Here is an 18,925-nt window from a genome sequence, read left to right on the forward strand (position 1 = left end):
ACTTGCAAGCACCAAGTATATTACATGTTGTTACCGATTGTTTTTTTTTTTTTTTAATAGAGAAAAGATTCAGATAAAGTTGGTTTGAGGGGAACCGTTTATGAGCACCTATTACAGTAGGAATTATATAGACCTTAGCCATATTGATGAATTCACAATTAAATGGGATGAATGCATAAAAGAACTGCGAACTTTTGAGGAGTGTTGAATTCACAGGAGGAATATTATCATAGTCACCAGCACAGGTCACAGCTGTTTAGTGCCTGCCTGCCTGGATGAATCCACAGCACCGGGTGACACATCAATGTTCCTTATAGGGTGAGCGTGGAGAGTTGGGTCCTTCAGAGAGAGATTTTTAAAAGTATCATGTTAAACGGGAATCAAGTGAAAAGGCTGGCAAGTGTTTCTTATGACCCACTAAAGAGAAGGATCTTCATTTCCATGATTTTTGCTAAGAAATGTTTCATGTATTTTCTGCTGTAACTGCTTCCCATACTCAGATGCAGTTATTAGATCAGCCAGTTAATCCCAGATTCTTCCATGAAGTGCTGGTTACTGAACTAAAGAGTCAAGTTTTCTTTGGCACCTCTCTTTAGCCTAGTCAATCTTTAGGAATTCCACGATTAGTAGTTATTTTTGGTAGGAGGGCTCAGCGTGTCCAAAATAGTCTTTAGGTGTAGCCCTGTGAGCAAGATACTGCCCAGAGAGGTAAAAGAACATTTTGGTCACTTCAACAAAGGAATCTTGCATCTAATTAGAAATTGGTGTAGACAGAGGAAACAACTTTAAGGAAAATGGAAAGTGTTGCACAGGAGGAACACCTACCTTACTGACTGCATCAAAGATTCAGCATGAAATGGTTTTGTGTGGTTCTTCCATGACTAAAGCTGTCAGTGCCAGGCTAACAAAATATTGAGTACCTGTGGGACTTCATTGTAAAACAAAATGCCACAAGACAGAACACAAACTTAGGTACCTATTTGATTATACAGTAACTGAATAGGATTTTGAAGATAAATATTTATACTCAGTCACTGAAGTAATTTTGGAAAACTGGCCCCATGATGATATGTCCAAAGTTGCATGGAATATTTTTGAAAGCACAGGGAACAGAACATCTGTAGCTAAGCCCTCTCTGAGCACCTCTACACCACCTTCTTCTGCTCACTATTGGCCTGGCAACAAGGTGAGCTAGAAGCTCTGCTCAGGAGCAACTTGATGCCGGCTCTTATCTCTCTCATATGTCTCCTCACTCCTATAGGTTTACACAAACCATTACAGAGCCCAATGAATAATTCCTACTAAGTTATTTGTTTAAAGTTAACCCAAACAAATAAAATGGCATAATTTTCAGTTTTAAAAAAGTAAATAAAATGAATGTAGATTGAGAAGATTTTCCTTCCCCACCTCTGACTTTAGAAATGTAATTCAGGAACATTTCAAAAGGGAACTGTCAGAACACAATACTGTAAAAATAACTCATTATTCAAATTCATTTGGAATTTTTCAAATTAATAATTTTGGAATTTTTAAATAATCTCCTTTTTTAGATTAATTTAAGTAATTTTGGTTGACCTGAGACTGTATTGTTCAGCCAATAAGCTAGTCTCCAGAAACATCTTGCTCAGCTCTCTGCCAGCTGCACCCTCTTGAAGTTTCAAGCAGCTCCCTGTTTTCTGTCATTGTGAAGTGAAGAAGGGGGAAATGAAAGGAAAAGAGATGACAGATTTATCATAATTTCTTGTGTATAATTCATCATTGTCAAAAATAACCTCTCGCCTGAAAAAGCAATGAGGTTAATCAGGTGTCTGCTGAAATCTCTGCTGCTCCTTTACTCATGACTTCTTTTCTCACTCCCACAGGTGCTATTGCTGCTGCCCTCACCACCATCTGTGGTGCAGAAGTGACAGTCACACTCGAGGCCATGGCAGAAGCATTGGCATGAAATGGGTAGTAACAGGAGACATTGCAGTGTCAAGAAACAACAGTGAAAGGTGACAACAAAAATAGCACTTGTATGCAGCCTATACACTAGAAAATATGGTTAAATCCCAAATGATTCCTCTGCAATTATATTTCACTTACCTTTTCATTAGCATCATTTACTGATGTTTTGGGTTTTTTTAAAAAAATAGCAATTGCCAATATAAAAACTTTGTCTACGGGAAACATTTGGTGGAAAAATACTGGACTGCACTCTTCATCTAAGTGTAGTTTAGCCCACATATTTTCTGAATGTTTTCATTCTAAACAGCTGGCGTTATTTAGTCTGACAAATGAAACACTTCAGACAGTTTCCCAATTGTTGTAATTAAAAACAGGAAACAGCAAGGTAAATAAAGTAATCATGGGATCAATAAAGCATTATTTTTTTAATGACAATCTCAGAAGCCCAGATCATAAAGTGCTAGGTTTCAAAGTGCAGGAAATCTTAGTGAGCATGCAGTGGTCTCTGACAGAGCTCTTGAGCAAAGAACTGAACAAAAATGAAGTATCTTGCTAAAATTCAGCTCTCTGTCTCTGAAAAGAACAAAATAGATTTCTGGGGAATTGCCATAAATGAAGATGCTGCAACAAGATGGGGGGGGTGTGGGGTGGAAGATCAGACAGAAATCATGACTGAAAGAGAAGATAGGGGACAAAACCTGATACTAATGTAGGGAGAGGTAGCTCCAGTGACACAAAATATCAAATACCAAAGCGTTCTACATAAGGTATGTGGAGTTAATGCTTGTGAGGGGAAATAGAAAGCTGAAGCCACCTTCAGTCACATTGTGCTCTCCTTGAAAAATGAGGAGCCTACCAGACCAGGAGCGTCTCCCCTAGTGTTAGATGCAACAAATGCATATCTTAGTGAATGATTATGGGCTGTGACAGAGAGCAAGACAAGGACACTGAATGCAGCGTTCAGTCACAGTTCAGTGCAGTATTATGGCTAAGGGACTGTTTCCTTTCAGTGCTTTCTCTTTCATGGATCTTGGGGAGCATCCTCTAGCATCCACAGTTTTCTCTCCAGTCACTACTGCTTTGTGCCTTTTCCTACACTTTGCCCTTTCCTATCCCTGTGACTTGGCCAACTGAACTGAAAGGGTTAGTGACACTCCATATCAGAATTTGCCTGTTAATATCACAAATAGGATGAATATTTGTAAATTTCTTAAGATAGGTTTGTACTTTTCAGTCATCCATTAATATTCTGGTAGAAACTGTCTTATTGTGTTAGCTCTTCTATGTTCTTTGGGCATAACTTTTTAAGCATTTAAGTCTTAAATCTCTGATTATTGTAAGAGCTACATATTTTGCAGGCTTTACAGGTTGTGACTTGAAACTGATTGCTGAACCGTTTACCTCATGAGGGTCAATAATTTCACTGTGTGTTGCAGAAGTACCTTGGCAACTTAGAGATTTATAAGAACTGTGAAGCATTTGCTTTCCTGATACTGATGACCTTTAGATGAACTAACAGCAGGTTTATATTTTTACAAAAAATGTGTAACAGTAAATGCATTCTGCCGTATGTGATAAATGTTGAATATTTTTCTCAGGGATTAGTATTTCCTTTTAATTTCTTTAAGAACAGTCAAATGAGGTCTGATTCATTAAAAACTATGTTAATAACTCCAGTAGGATTTTTGTGAGGACTTTCAGTATTGTGAGGGAAGTGCATCTTAAAAAGAGCTAGCAGAAATACCATTGTAATCAATACATGTCTGGAGTTAACTCATAAGTTCTCAGTTTGTGGGTTTAAAATACAAATATGCTTAAAGTTGAAATTAACTTTTACAAAGCAGGAAGATCAAAGGCCATCCAATGCCTTTGTGGTTGTGCTAGTGAACAGAGAGCAGTTCAGAAGGGAGAAAAGAGCAGAAGCTTGGCAAAAAACTTTGAAAAAAAATATGCTGTGTTGGTAAACTGAAGCTAAAAAATAGGAATGAAGGTAGGCTAGGGCAAGAAACAGCAGGGAATAAGCATCATTTAAGAGGAAGCACCAGCCTTCAGAAATGGTAAGCTTGAAAAGGAGACATGGGGTGCCTAAGAAGGTCTGAAGCACCAATCATGAAGAATATACAGAGTAAAGCTGGCTGAGGATTATCAGTGGGTTGTGCAGTTGTTCCAAAATCAGATGAGAGACGAACTTCCTAAGGAACTTGCTTTCTGGCAAAGACTTTGTAAAATCAAAAGGCAAAAGCTCAAGCATCCTTTTAATGATGTGTCAGAGCAGGTATTAATAAACATAAAGAGTATGTTAATTGCTCATTTGTTGTCTGCATTATTCATACCTGTTTTCATTTCATGATATTGTCAACGTGGAATTATGCCTTTGAACCAAGAGGTGTCATACACTAGAGGTTCTGATCCACTCTAACTGTGTAACGTTTGCTTTTACACAATTTCAATGAAAAAGGATACTGCTTTTCCTGTTCTGACAATATCTTAAATTCTTTCAGCTTCATCATTCACAGAAACTGTTTGCTTGAACTTCCTGTTGGAAGCTGTCACATAAATTTTGTTGAGTCATGTCAAATTTCTATTGCTGTCCTGCTAGATGTGGCAGTAATGCTTGTAGGAAAAGGTCTCTGAAGAACTTTTATTTCCTTGAGTGTGTTGTGAGATTTATAAAGCTATTTATCAGATGTGATTATTGAGTGAAAGCTCCATTGCAGCACTACTGAAATACTTGAACAATATTCTTGCACACATTTAAGTGACTACTATAAATATAATGAAATAAATATCCTAACCATCATCAAATTTTTGTAATAAAAAATGACAGAATTCTTAGCAGACAAAAATTATGTATACCTTTGGTCCAAATTCTTCCCTCTATTACATGGCTGCAGATCCAATGACTTTGCCATTGTATTATTTAACTAGACCAGGCCATTTGTGTTTGTCAAAAATGTTCTTTAAGAGTAAGAATTTCACAGGTAATTTGGGAAATGCCAAAATATTTAGCTATATATTGTCTTCAGAGGATTTTTTTACTAATGCACCATCTGTGGCAGTAAACTGAGATTCCTCTGGTTTCTAAACTTGTAATTCATAGCATTCCATGAGTTTCTGTTAAAGTGGTAAGAACACTCATAAGTATGTATGTTTCTGCTTCTGATCATCTATATATCATCAGAGCTCTATTGTTCCTAGGTGTCTTTTTTCCTGACAGTCCTCTATCTATCAGTGATTAGATACATTTAATAATTGCTTCATATGTTTATTTTTTTAAAGAATTAATTACATAGGCAGAAAGGTGCAACACTGCAGAATAGAAACTGGTAAACTTTCCTAAAAGGAGAAACATTGATCCTGTTGTTGGTATGGAGAAAAATAGTAACACATATTGAGACAGCAAGAACATATGAAATTCAATTATATTACCAGAACAGATCAGTAATCTTTCTAATATGGTAGTTTGTCTCTGACAGTAGCCTATAGATGATGCTTAAAAAGAACATTTTAAATCCTCTGTAGAGCACCTAATTGAGCAATGCCATGTTATAAAGAAAAAAGTCTTCTGGCCTTTAAGTGCTGACCAGCTTGAAGTCCTTACGCATGAGAATTGACAGACTTCACTGTTATTCCTGTACATTGTATACATCTGTATTAGAGTCAAACGAAGTTAGGATTTGTCAAAAGTGGAAGCACATTCAAATGTTGGTGACAACTCAAAGTCAAATCAGAACTAATTACTACATTCAGTTTTTTTCCCTAAACAATTCAATACACAAAGCTCTAAACATTTCATATTTTGCCATGTATTTTGCTGATAGAAAAACAAGTTACTCAAAAAATTCAGAGTAATTGTAAACAGTGTATTGAGTTAGTCACTGCACATGGGCATTTGAATTCTGGGTAGAATGGGAATAAGAAGCTAAAAATCTCTGCTCTTCTATCAACTCTTCTTACATCAGGTGGGAACCTGCACTTTAAGCATTGTCTTCTTCCTGTCATGGAATTGTTCTCAGCTCTTGGCATTCCAGGTAAGAAAGGACTGAATGCATTAGTGTTGACAGTGCAGCTAAAATGCAAGTAGATTCCTCTGAGGATCAGAACTCAATGAGGACAGTGTAAAAAATCCCTTTCATATCAAAACTCTTCAGGTTTATGTATCTGATGCTGTGTGTGTATGTAAATAATGTAGCAAAATTGTGACAGTATGGACAGAATAAGATGATTTTTATCATACAAAATACTGAGTTTTCACTCACTTTCATATTCATGAAAAAAAAGACATGTACATTCTAATATTGTGATCGTTGTTATGTGTGATGGGATAGAGGACAAGAAATGCTGCCTCTTGATTCCTCTTCATATCTTCTAGGCTCATCTTGAGTGGCATTGCTCTTTGCAGCCTTTACATGCTCTTGACAAAGGCACATAGTCATGCTGAGCTGTATCACATTGAGATTGCCCCATACCTGTGCTGTGGACTTAGCTCTTGTGTGGCCTTGGTGCCATCAGCACTCTGCTCAATTCCTCGTTATCTGTGGATGGCTGCTCTCAGTGTCTTTATTGGCTGCATGTTCACCACTTGTTTAAACCCTACTGTGACATTTCTTCTGGTGTTTTCACACACACACACACTCTCTCCTTCATACTCCATGCAAACTTGTGTATTGACTATACTGTATATTTCCTTTAGAAATCTCTACATAAAAGGTTCAGCTTGGAGAATGGAAGTTAAGGAACTAAAATGAACCACATTTTAACAGTTCAGTAGCTGTCCCTGTATTATTTATGCTTAATGTTGAGGCCACAGGTTAATGGGAAGAAGTTAATCAATGCCTTTAAAGATGATAGAAGAACAATTCCTGTGAAATATCACTTTTACTTTTGTATTGCAACTGCCAGACTGAAACCCAGGGACTGCAACTTCCTTCTTTATTACAGTGTGTTTCATCTCTTTGTCACTAAGAAAGTGAAAGGACTGTTTAAAACAAAAAAAAATTGCAAAGTTGGTCTTCTCAAACAGAGCACAAGAGGTTGTCAGGTCAAAATGTCCAAGGAAAGAGGAATAAGTTAATCACCAAAGATCTATCTCTAAGGCATTAGATGACTTAACTCAGACTTTATCTTTTTATATTAAAAAGTGTAAATATATCTAATACAAGAGTACATAATATGTTAGACAGTCTCGGGGCGGGGGGTGTTAATAAGATTTGTTACTCATATTAAAACTAGAAATGGCCTTGCCTTCATCAGGATACTGCTAATTCAGATTAACTCCATACCTTTTCTGGTGGGAAGCCCCTAGTTATCAAAAGTTACTCAGACACCAAAGAGAAAAGATTTTTCCTTGCTTTATTCTATGTACCTGAGCTTAATAAATTCAAGTAGGAGGAAATCCTCCAGTAGATACTTAGAATTTCTTTTCCTTTGGATTGTGTAAGCAGCAGATCACATTCTGTTTTGATGTCTATTGTGCAGCCACCTCTGATGCAAACAGAACACAAATTTTAGGCCACAGAAATTTAAAAAATGTAAAATGAAATATAAGCAATGGAAAATATATATAAAAAATAATAATTGTGGAGGCCTGTATTTGCCTTTGGACTTCTGAACCTTTCAATTTTAATGGAAAACTTATCATATCCTGTAGTATTTATAGTGAACTCTCCCAAGAATCCTGACATCCATTTTGAAATTTAAATGTATGTTTTCACAAAAATTCTTAACTGAAAACACTTTTTTGTGAATGACAGATATCTCTAATGGGAATGTATTCACCTTAAAAGTTATACATAAAAAAACCCCTAGACTTGATTTTTAGTTGTTACAATTCTTCAATTACAGGAAAGGAAAAAAAAATCATGATCATGATGAAGTGTCATGTTTCCCCAAAGCTCTTGTAGAGATTGGCATGAAAATGAAAAATTTTTCCTAATGTTTCAAAGCACGAACTTCTCTTCAGCACAGTGTATCATGGCAGATGCTATCATCTACTTAAAATAGAGCTGTACCTGAAATGTCTTTTTTGGACTATAATGCCTTGTAATGCAAAGTTTTACACGCCTCATTAATTTCACAGTGCATATAACCCAAGAAAGAAATAAGGATTGTATGCCTTTGTTGGACATCTCAATAGTTTTGAACAATTTTGAGCAGTGAATTAGTATTACAATTTTGGACTGACATGTTTAGGCTCTGAAATACTATCAGACAAAGTCTGAAAAGACTTAAAAATTGTGTAATTTTTTTCACTACCACAGGTTTAAACTTCTTTCTCCTCTAATATTAAGGAGAACCCAGAATCTACTCCCAGGTGAAGGGTTAGTGGTTCTCATGGGAAACGTGGGAATTGCTCATTTTAGGTGCTGGACAGTACAGAAAATGGCGATCTATTTTTGTCATCCTGTTGCTGGCCTTTTTCTAACATCCTACTTCAGTTTATAACGCTAAGTGAAATACAGGCAATAGTACAAAAATCATTAACGTTACTATTTGTATTTTCAAAAAAAAGTTGTTAAAATGACCTTACTTATGCAAATAACACATAATTACTGCCAGTAAAAGATCGAAGTTGTAATATATATGGTATCTTGGAGTAATGTCAGGATGTGTAGTTCCAAATATTTCAGCATTCTAGCAACCAACATTACATCCTTAGCATCTCTTTCAAAACTCACCACCTGCAATTAAGCCAAGTTTCAGGAACCAGAGGCACTGTATCTGGTGTTTGCAAGTTAGGTAAAACAGTGTCTCTGATAAACAGAGAACTCAGTTTTGCTTCAGCAAAGAAAGCCTGAGCTGTGGATTACGTCATGCTACCATGTTATTAAGAGAGAGATTAGTTAGTTGAGTGTATGAAAACAATGACCGAGAACAGAAGCTGAACCACAGCAAAGCTATTTCTCTTTATTTATGAAAAATGTGATTAATCCTTTGCCATAGTTTTATGTAGAAAATTCTTCTTTCGGGGGGGCAATTCTTCTTTAGAAATAAAGTGGGCAGAATTCTGAGCTCCTGCAGAATACAGCATACACTGTTATTTCTGAAATACTTCAAGTCATGAAAGAAAAAATTCTCTGCTCATGGAGATTTTTACCTTGTCAATTAGATTTTAAGAAGTTCAGGGAAACTTAAAAAAAATAATTAAACAATATTTACATCAAGAGCTGCTTTGCAAGTTGAAAGCAGTTAAGATTAATTGCAACAACATTCTGCAAATACTATATTCCATATTTTATGAAAGTAACAGTCTATAAAAGTCAAGATGGGGAAATTAAATTGTTTTCCAAAAACTAAGGAGAAATCAGTCCTTTGAGTAATGAAGGCAGGAAAGACTTTAGGACTTTCTTCTTTCTAAACATGTTGATTGTTATTGCAGACATCTCTGAATAGTTGAATTTGACTGTTCTATTACTAAGTTTTTTTATTTAATAACTTAAAAAGCAACATTTGTCTGAGAAGAATGCAAATTTGCATTCTGCAATTTGCATCAGCAAAAGCACAATGCACACAAAATATAGCCTTGAAATCCTTCACCCAGGACATCTGACAAATACTTTACAAGAGACAACATGTGGATGAAAAAGTCAAGCTTTGTTTATTCACTGCCTTGTACCGTCTATTCCCAATTGACTGAGGCATTCCCAGAGGGGACGTGCTCTGATGTTCTGAAGAGGTTGGTCATCTTCTCTTACCCATTCCCAGAACCACTGCAGCAGAACAGAAGAGAGCAATTCTGCTCCTACCTCACCAATTTGACCTTACTAGTGTGAAGGCTTGAAATATCTGAAGAATAGGGATAATTTACCTATACATTCTTTCCAGTCACCAGTCAATTCTCAAAAACTTTTTGATAGAGGGCAAAGGAGGATAGAAAGAATACTTTCTGATGAGTGCAGTACAAAAAAGTAGACAATCTTCAAAGGTTATTCTCCTCTCTTTAAAATGTTGGCATGACCAAGGCTTTAATTTGTAACTAAATTTGAAAGAATAGTGTGAATGGCTTGTATCCAACTCAACCCATCAAATTTTTCTTGGCTTGTAATGAGCAGGGTCATCCTTTATAGACTTTTTAATGCAAGCCAATAAACTATCTAATACTATTGTTAGCTAAAGTATTTTGTTTCCAGCCAATTTGATTTTAACTGAATACCCAATTAACTGAAGAATAACGAACTAAATTCATTCAAATAATAAAGTAATACCTGACAATTCATTGTAGGAACATTGATTTAAGATATGCTAAGGCGACAAAGTCCTTCGGTTTATGGGCTCTGAATAACCCTTAATAGCTACTAAGAGATAGACAGCATTCTTGTTATGGAACTGTTTTTCCTTAACCTGTCTCCTTTCCTGCTTTTTAGTGAAAAATGAAATGTGGTTGACTAGGATGTGTGTTGTCTACAGTAAGTGTCCAACTATAATCACGTTACCAAAATTGGGTGGATATACTCCATTCTGAGGTCTGTCAGGATGTTTCCCTTTCTTATAAAACATAGGGAATAACAGAGTGTTCTAGTCTAACATTTACACTCTATACATTTAATGTGGACTTTTTACATTAATTAGAGGGGAAGGAGAGTACTGAGATAAGAACGGAATTCACTGTGGATTCTGCTTGCCTACAGTGAACTCTGTGACCACAGTCATCCTTGAGATCAAGAGAGCGCCAAAAGGTGATTTTTTTAAAAAGTGCTATATAAATTAAAACCCTCAGGCTTAAACCCAAAGAATATTCTGTTCCTCAACTAACTTAGATCAAATCTTTCCAAATGTCATCTGTAGTTAATAATATCTTAAGTTTTGCTTCGAACGAGAGTTTAGTGGTTCTATTTTTGAACTTTTAAGGAAAAGAGAGGAGGAGTCTATGGCTGGTCAGAGGGTGTTACCCCTTGTGTGGTCTCGACCTGCTTCACAAGGCTACAGAACCTTATCTTATCTCCTGGATAAGAATCCCTGTATCACTTTGCTCAGTCCATTTCATAGGTACCATCTGATCCATTACTTGTTAATAGTATGTTCTGCTTCCAGATTTGATGACTGCACTCTTTTGTCCCATTTTTGTGGAAGCTGCAGAAACATTTTATTTCTAGTTCCTTTATTGTTCACTGATCACAAGCAGGACAGTGACAGTTAGTGAGAGTCTATTGGCTTTTGCATCCATATGCTTACCATAAACTGATTTAGAGCTCCATAGTCCTTATGTGACTTTCTAGAATTGTATATTTACTTTTTTTTATAACTTTATTATATCCCTGTTTTTAACATGAGCAGTGATATATATAGGTAGTCAGCAATCTAATATTCCTATTAAGCAGTATCTTTTTGTAGATTATTTTAGATAGCATGAAGATTGTTGTCAAATAATGGTCCTTAGCTAACAGAGCACCCTTTTTATAATCTAGATACCTTTTTTCCCTTACAACAGAGTTGGATTGTAGATAACCTGGTTTCAAAGAAGTGAGTCTAAAATAATGGCCTTGAAATCCAATTAGCTTTGTGATTATTTTAATGGGGTTTCTTATTTACCATGGCCATAGTTGATATACCAGCATTTTGCATGTGACTGTACATGCTTGGCTGCTGTAGTTTCAGTAAATGGTTTTTTTGGAGAGTGAAGCTAATATCTCTGTCCATGAGACACAAATAAATCAGTATCAACTTTAGACCATGTTCCACAGTTTTCTTGAAAATGCCATATAGGCAAATCACACACCAGCCTTTGTTGTATATTTTCTCTGCCTTTTCAGAATATTCTGTCCCATTATCTTCTTCACAGCATTTAGCTCATGCAGCTAACTGATTAAGACAAAAATCTTCTAAGTGGCATTACATCTTAGAACCAGTATCTTTCAAATATAGCTACCTTGGCATTTATGGAAGAATCATATTATTCAAAGCTTTTATTTTTAATGTAACCCATATTAAACTAGAATTTTGATAGTATAAACCCCACAGCATGAGTCCCAGGCAAGAAGTTCTCTTTGGGGTCAGTATGTGTCCTGGTTTCAGCTGGGCTAGAGTTAACTGTCTTCCTAGTAGCTGGTGCAGTGCTATGTTTTGAGTTCAATATGTGAAGAATGTTGATAACACTGATGTTTTCAGTTGTTGCTTAGTAGTGTTTAGACTATAGTCAAGGATTTTTCAGCTTCTCATGCCCAACCAGGGCACCTGACACAAACTGGCCAACGGTGTATTCCATACCATGTGACGTCCCATCAAGTTTAGGAACTGGGAAGGGGGGGCAGGGAATCGTTGCTGGGGGACTGGCTGGGTGTCGGTCAGCAGGTGGTGAGCAATTGCCCTGCTCATCATTTGTACATTTCAATCCTTTTATCTTATCTCAACCCAGGAGTTTTACTTCTTTTCCCGATTTTCTCCCCCATCCCACTGGATGGGGGGGGGAGTGAGTGAGCGGCTGCGTGGTGCTTAGTTGCTAGCTGGGGTTAAACCATGACAGTCCATTTTGGCACCCAACATGGGGCACGAAGGGTTGAGATAACGACAAACCTGACCAGAGCTTGTTAAAACAAATTTGTTCTAAGCATTCATTATGTTACTTTATGTATTAGAGTTGTTGCTCTGGTTTTTAAGGCTCTGTTATGTATCTCCTCGCTTGCTGTATGTAGTTCCTCTTCTACTGCTTATCATCCGTGGGAGGTGGATTAAGGTTTTCGCTTTGATGTATAGTATAACTCTGGTTTATGGTATGATAAAGTCATCGGCTGTGGGATTAATCCGGTATTTGCACTTAGCATTGTCACCTTTATACTGCGGGAGCGGTTTGTGGGAAACTATTAATAATTATAACATTTACCTTTCCTCCATGGAAAACCAGTCTATGGGTGGGGTACCTTTCTTCCCCTCTCCTTTCTCCTTCAGTCCAGTTACAATGGTGTTTGAGAATTTTGAGAAATTTGAATACTCCTGGAGTGTTGGGACTAGCACGGTCCTAGCTCTACTGCTAGGAATTAGCATACTTCTGAATGTGGTTCAGCTCTCGTTTAAGGTTAAACAGCTATTTAAGAAGATCACTCAAAGGTGTGACCCAAGGCTGGATAATTATGAGTGGCAGGGTGTGTGGGGTAGTATGGGCAAGTACCTAGAAAAGTGGGCACCTCCAATGTGTTGGAAATTCACCCCTGAACAAGTGCAGGATCCAGAAGAACTAGTAAAATATTTGGAAAAGGTATGCTGTCACCCCAGCAGCTCCAGAGAGATACAAATCACTGCAACATGCTGGGGCCTGGCCCATGCCTATCGAGCCCTGTTCGACACCATTCAGTACCCTCAAGGGGAAGAGAAAGTCTCCGGACCTAACAACAAAATTATGAGCACCGCGGCCACTCAAACCTTGGCAATGGGCGCTGCAGTCCCTCCAGTCCCGGCAAAGAGCACTGCAGGCACCCAGACCTTGGCGACAGGCACCATGACCCCTCCAGCCCCAGCGACAAGTACTGCTGCTACCCAAACCTCGTCGACAGACACTGTGGTTATCCAAAACCCGGCAACCGACACTGCAACTGAACCAGCGGACCAACCTGCACCAGCATCAGTTGCCCCCGTACAGAAAAAGAAATATACAAAAAAATCAGTTCGCTTAGCAAAGGATGAAGATGAACGAGGGTCATCACAGGAACCAGAGGAAGAGGCAGAACCAGAGGTAATAACCCGGTCCCTATCCTTGAGTGAGCTGCGGGATTTGCGAAAAGACTTTGGTCGCCGTATAGGTGAGCATATTATCACCTGGCTCCTCCGATGCTGGGACAATGGGGCTAATAGCTTGGAATTAGAAGGTAGGGAAGCCAAGCAACTGGGATCGCTTGCCAGGGAAGGTGGCATTGACAAAGCAATTGGAAGAGGGACACAAGCCATCAGCCTCTGGAGGCGACTCCTGTCAAGTGTGAAGGAAAGGTACCCCTTTAAGGAAGATGTTATATGTCAATCAAGCAAGTGGACCACCATGGAAAAAGATATTCAATATCTGAGGGAATTAGCTGTGCTAGAGACGATTCATCATGACCCGGACAACCCACAATTACCCAAAGATCCAGACGAAGTCCAATGCACAGGACCCATGTGGTGGAAGTTTGTACGGAGCGCACCATCATCCTATGCCAACGCATTGGCAATAATGGCCTGGAAGGATGAAGAGGCACCGACAGTGGAGGAGGTGGCTCGCCAACTCCGTCAATACGAAGAAAATCTCTCCACCTCCCTACAAGCTTGCATTGCGGCTGTGGAGAAGCTGTCCCAGGATGTCCAACAAATCAAAGAGGATATGTCCTACTCCACACGTGTAAGGACCAATGTCTCAGCTATTAGGAGTGAGCGTTCCTCTGCCCAAGAGAGAGAATATAGAAGGTACACACCGCGAGATGCCCTGTGGTTTTACCTATGTGATCAGGGAGAGGACATGAGGAAATGGGACGGAAAACCTACCTCGGTCCTAAATGCACGGGTACGTGAACTGCGAGGAAAAACCACCACAAAAGGGGATTCTACCAGGAAAAATGCCACTCCATTTTCCAAACAGAGTAGAAGGGCTGATCTTATTTCCAATCCCCTTGAAGGGACTTCTGAGCCAATTTTACGAGAAGTGAATACTGAATACTCTGACCGGAATTAGAGGGGCCCTGCCTCCAGCCAGGTGGAGGAAAGGGATAACTGGGTCTATTGGACTGTGTGGATTCGATGGCCTGGCACGTCAGACCCACAGGAGTATAAGGCTCTAGTAGACACCGGCGCACAGTGCACTCTAATGCCATCAAGTTATAAAGGGACAGAATCCATTTGTATTTCTGGTGTGACAGGGGGATCCCAAGAGTTAACTGTATTGGAAGCTGAAGTAAGCCTAACTGGAAATGAATGGCAGAAACACCCCATTGTGACTGGTCCAGAGGCTCCGTGTATCCTTGGCATAGACTACCTCAGGAGGGGGTATTTAAAGGACCCAAAGGGGTATTGATGGGCTTTTGGTACAGCTGCCTTGGAGACGGAGGGCACTGAACAGCTGTCTACCCTGCCTGGTCTCTCTCAAGACCCTTCGATTGTGGGGTTGCTCAAGGTTGAAGAACAACAAGTGCCAATTGCTACCACGACGGTGCACCGGCGGCAATATCGCACCAACCGAGACTCTCTGATTCCCATCCACAAGTTGATTCGCCAGCTGGAGAGCCAAGGAGTGATCAGCAAAACTCACTCACCCTTTAATAGTCCCATATGGCCAGTGCGGAAGTCTAATGGGGAGTGGAGACTAACAGTTGACTACCGCGGCCTGAATGAAGTTACACCGCCGCTGAGTGCTGCCGTTCCAGATATGCTAGAACTTCAATACAAACTAGAGTCAAAGGCAGCCAAGTGGTATGCCACAATTGACATTGCTAATGCGTTTTTCTGAATCCCTCTGGCAGCAGTGTCGTCCACAATTTGCCTTTACTTGGAGGGGTGTCCAGTACACTTGGAATCGATTGCCCCAGGGGTGGAAACACAGCCCCACCATTTGCCAGGGACTAATCCAGACTGCACTGGAAAAAGGTGAAGCTCCGGAACACCTGCAATACATTGATGACATCATCGTATGGGGCAACACGGCAGAAGAAGTCTTTGAGAAAGGGAAGAAAATAATCCAAATCCTTCTGAAAGCCGGTTTTGCCATAAAAGAAAATAAGGTCAAGGGACCTGCACAGGAGATCCAGGTTTTGGGAATAAAATGGCAAGATGGACATCGTCAGATCCCAATGGACGTGGTTAACAAAATAGCAGCTATGTCTCCCCCGACTAATAAAAAGGACACACAGGCCTTCTTAGGTGTCGTGGGGTTTTGGAGAATGCATATTCCAAATTACAGTCTGATTGTAAGCCCTCTCTATCAAGTGACCTGGAAGAAGAATGATTTTAAATGGGTCCCTGAACAACAACAAGCCTTTGAACAAATTAAACGGGAGATTGTTCATGCCGTAGCCCTTGGACCACTCCGGACAGGACAAGATGTTAAAAATGTGCTCTATACTGCAGCTGGGGAGAATGGCCCTACCTGGAGCCTCTGGCAGAAAGCACCTGGGGAGACCCGAGGCCGACCCCTGGGGTTCTGGAGTCGAGGATATCGAGGATCCGAGGCTCGCTATACCCCAACTGAAAAAGAGATATTGGCAGCGTATGAAGGAGTTCGAGCTGCCTCAGAAGTGGTTGGTACTGAGACACAGCTCCTCTTAGCACCCCAACTGCCAGTGCTGGGCTGGATGTTCAAAGGGAGGGTCTCCTCTACACATCACGCGACTGACGCCACGTGGAGTAAGTGGATCGCATTGATCACACAACGGGCTCGCATAGGAAACCCCAGTCGCCCAGGAATTTTAGAAGTGATCACGGACTGGCCAGAAGGCAAGGATTTTGGAATGTCACCAGAGGAGGAGGTGGCACGTGCTGAAGAAGCCCCGCTGTATAATAAACTGCCAGAAAATGAGAGGCAATATGCCCTGTTCACTGATGGGTCCTGTCGCATTGTGGGAAAGCATCGGAGGTGGAAGGCTGCTGTATGGAGTCCCACACGACAAGTTGCAGAAACCGCTGAAGGAGAGGGTGAATCGAGTCAGTTTGCAGAGGTGAAAGCCATCCAGCTAGCGTTAGATATTGCTGAAAGAGAAAAGTGGCCAGTGTTCTATCTCTAAACTGACTCATGGATGGTGGCAAATGCCCTGTGGGGGTGGTTACAGCATTGGAAGCAGAGCAACTGGTAGCACAGAGGTAAACCCATTTGGGCTGCTGCACTGTGGCAAGATATTGCGTCCCGGTTAGAGAACCTGGTTGTAAAAGTATGTCATGTAGATGCTCATGTACCCAAGGGTCGGGCCACTGAAGAACATCGAAACAACGAACAGGTGGATCAGGCTGCCAAGATTGAAGTGGCTCAGGTGGACCTGGACTGGCAACATAAGGGTGAGCTATTTATGGCTCGGTGGGCCCATGATACTTCAGGCCATCAGGGGAGAGATGCAACATATAGATGGGCTCGAGATCGAGGGGCGGACCTGACCATGGACACTATCGCACAGGTTATCCATGAATGTGAAACATGTGCTGCAATTAAGCAAGCCAAGCGGTTAAAGCCTCTGTGGTATGGAGGGCGATGGCTGAAATATAAATTTGGGGAAGCCTGGCAGATTGACTATATCACACTCCCACAAACTCGCCAATGCTGACAATGGTGGAAGCAACCACTGGATGGCTGGAAACATATTCTGTACCCCATGCCACTGCCTGGAACACTATCCTGGGCCTTGAGAAGCAGGTCTTGTGGCGACATGGCACCCCAGAAAGAATTGAGTCAGATAATGGGACTCATTTCCAAAACAATCTCATAGACACCCGGGCCAAAGAGCACGGCATTGAGTGGGTGTATCATATCCCCTATCATGCACCAGCCTCTGGGAAAATTGAGCGATACAATGGACTGTTAAAGACTACATTGAAAGCAATGGGGGGTGGAACTTTCAAACATTGGGATACACATTTAGCAAAAGCCACCTGGTTAGTCAACACCAGAGGATCTGCCAATCGGAGTGGCCCTGCCCAATCAGAATTTTTACATACTGTAGAAGGGGATAAAGTCCCTGTAGTGCACATGAAAAATATGTTAGGGAAAACAGTCTGGGTTACTCCTGCCTCAGGCAAAAGTAAACCCATTCGTGGGATTGCTTTTGCTCAAGGGCCTGGGTGCACTTGGTGGGTGATGCGAGAAGATGGAGAAGTCCGATGTGTGCCTCAAGGGGATTTGATTTTAGGTGAAAATAGCCAGAATTAAACTGTATGATATTAGTTGCTATACAACCCTGCTGCTGTATGTTATCATTACTATAATTGTTATATGCTATATCCATAGTACTATAGTAAGAATCACTTGGATCAAGCAAGAAAGAACTGTGATAAAACTGAGCAAAGCGCAGTAGTGATGGAACCAGAAGTGACTCCAGCATGCAACAATCCAACGGTGCACACCATCCTCCTACTGCGTCAAATGTCATCTGCTCCTCACACCGCACAGAAGCCCAATTCTGCTCTACCGACTGAGAGGACTTTGCACCATCCCTCCTGCCCAGACGGACTGGTATGACAGATGGAGCCCAGAGTCGGAAACTAAATGAACTCAGCAAACATTTTATGAACATAACCCATGAACTAAAGTAATGATATCTCTGTGTGTGTATACATATATATATATATATATATATCTCATTGTTCATATGTCTCAAAGGGATGGAAAGGTGGTGATGATTGATCAGGATGTAACTAAAGGTATGGGAACTGAGCATGACGTCAATGGTATAGAATAAGGGGTGGATACTGTCCTGGTTTCAGCTGGGCTAGAGTTAACTGTCTTCCTAGTAGCTGGTGCAGTGCTATGTTTTGAGTTCAGTATGTGAAGAATGTTGACAACACTGATGTTTTCAGTTGTTGCTTAGTAGTGTTTAGACTATAGTCAAGGATTTTTCAGCTTCTCATGCCCAGCCAGGGCACCTGACCCAAACTGACCAACGGTGTATTCCATACCATGTGACGTCCCATCTAGTTTAGGAACTGGGAAGGGGGGGCAGGGAATCGCCGCTGGGGGACTGGCTGGGTGTCGGTCGGCGGGTGGTGAGCAATTGCCCTGCGCATAATTTGTACATTTCAATCCTTTTATTAATACTGTTGTCATTTTATTAGTGTTATCATTATCATTATTAGTTTCTTCTTTTCTGTTCTATTAAACCGTTCTTATCTCAACCCAGGAGTTTTACTTCTTTTCCCGATTTTCTCTCCCATCCCACTGGATGGGGAGGGAGTGAGTGAGCGGCTGCGTGGTGTTTAGTTGCTGGCTGGGGTTAAACCACGACAGTATGATTACTCACAAATACAAGTCAATAGTTTGGGAAGAAGTATTGTTCATGAGGAGTTTGGTGCTCCAGCAAAACCCCAGTGTTAGGTGTAGCTCCTATAC

The sequence above is a fragment of the Buteo buteo genome, chromosome 18 (assembly GCF_964188355.1).
Source record: "Buteo buteo chromosome 18, bButBut1.hap1.1, whole genome shotgun sequence".
NCBI lineage: Eukaryota > Metazoa > Chordata > Aves > Accipitriformes > Accipitridae > Buteo > Buteo buteo.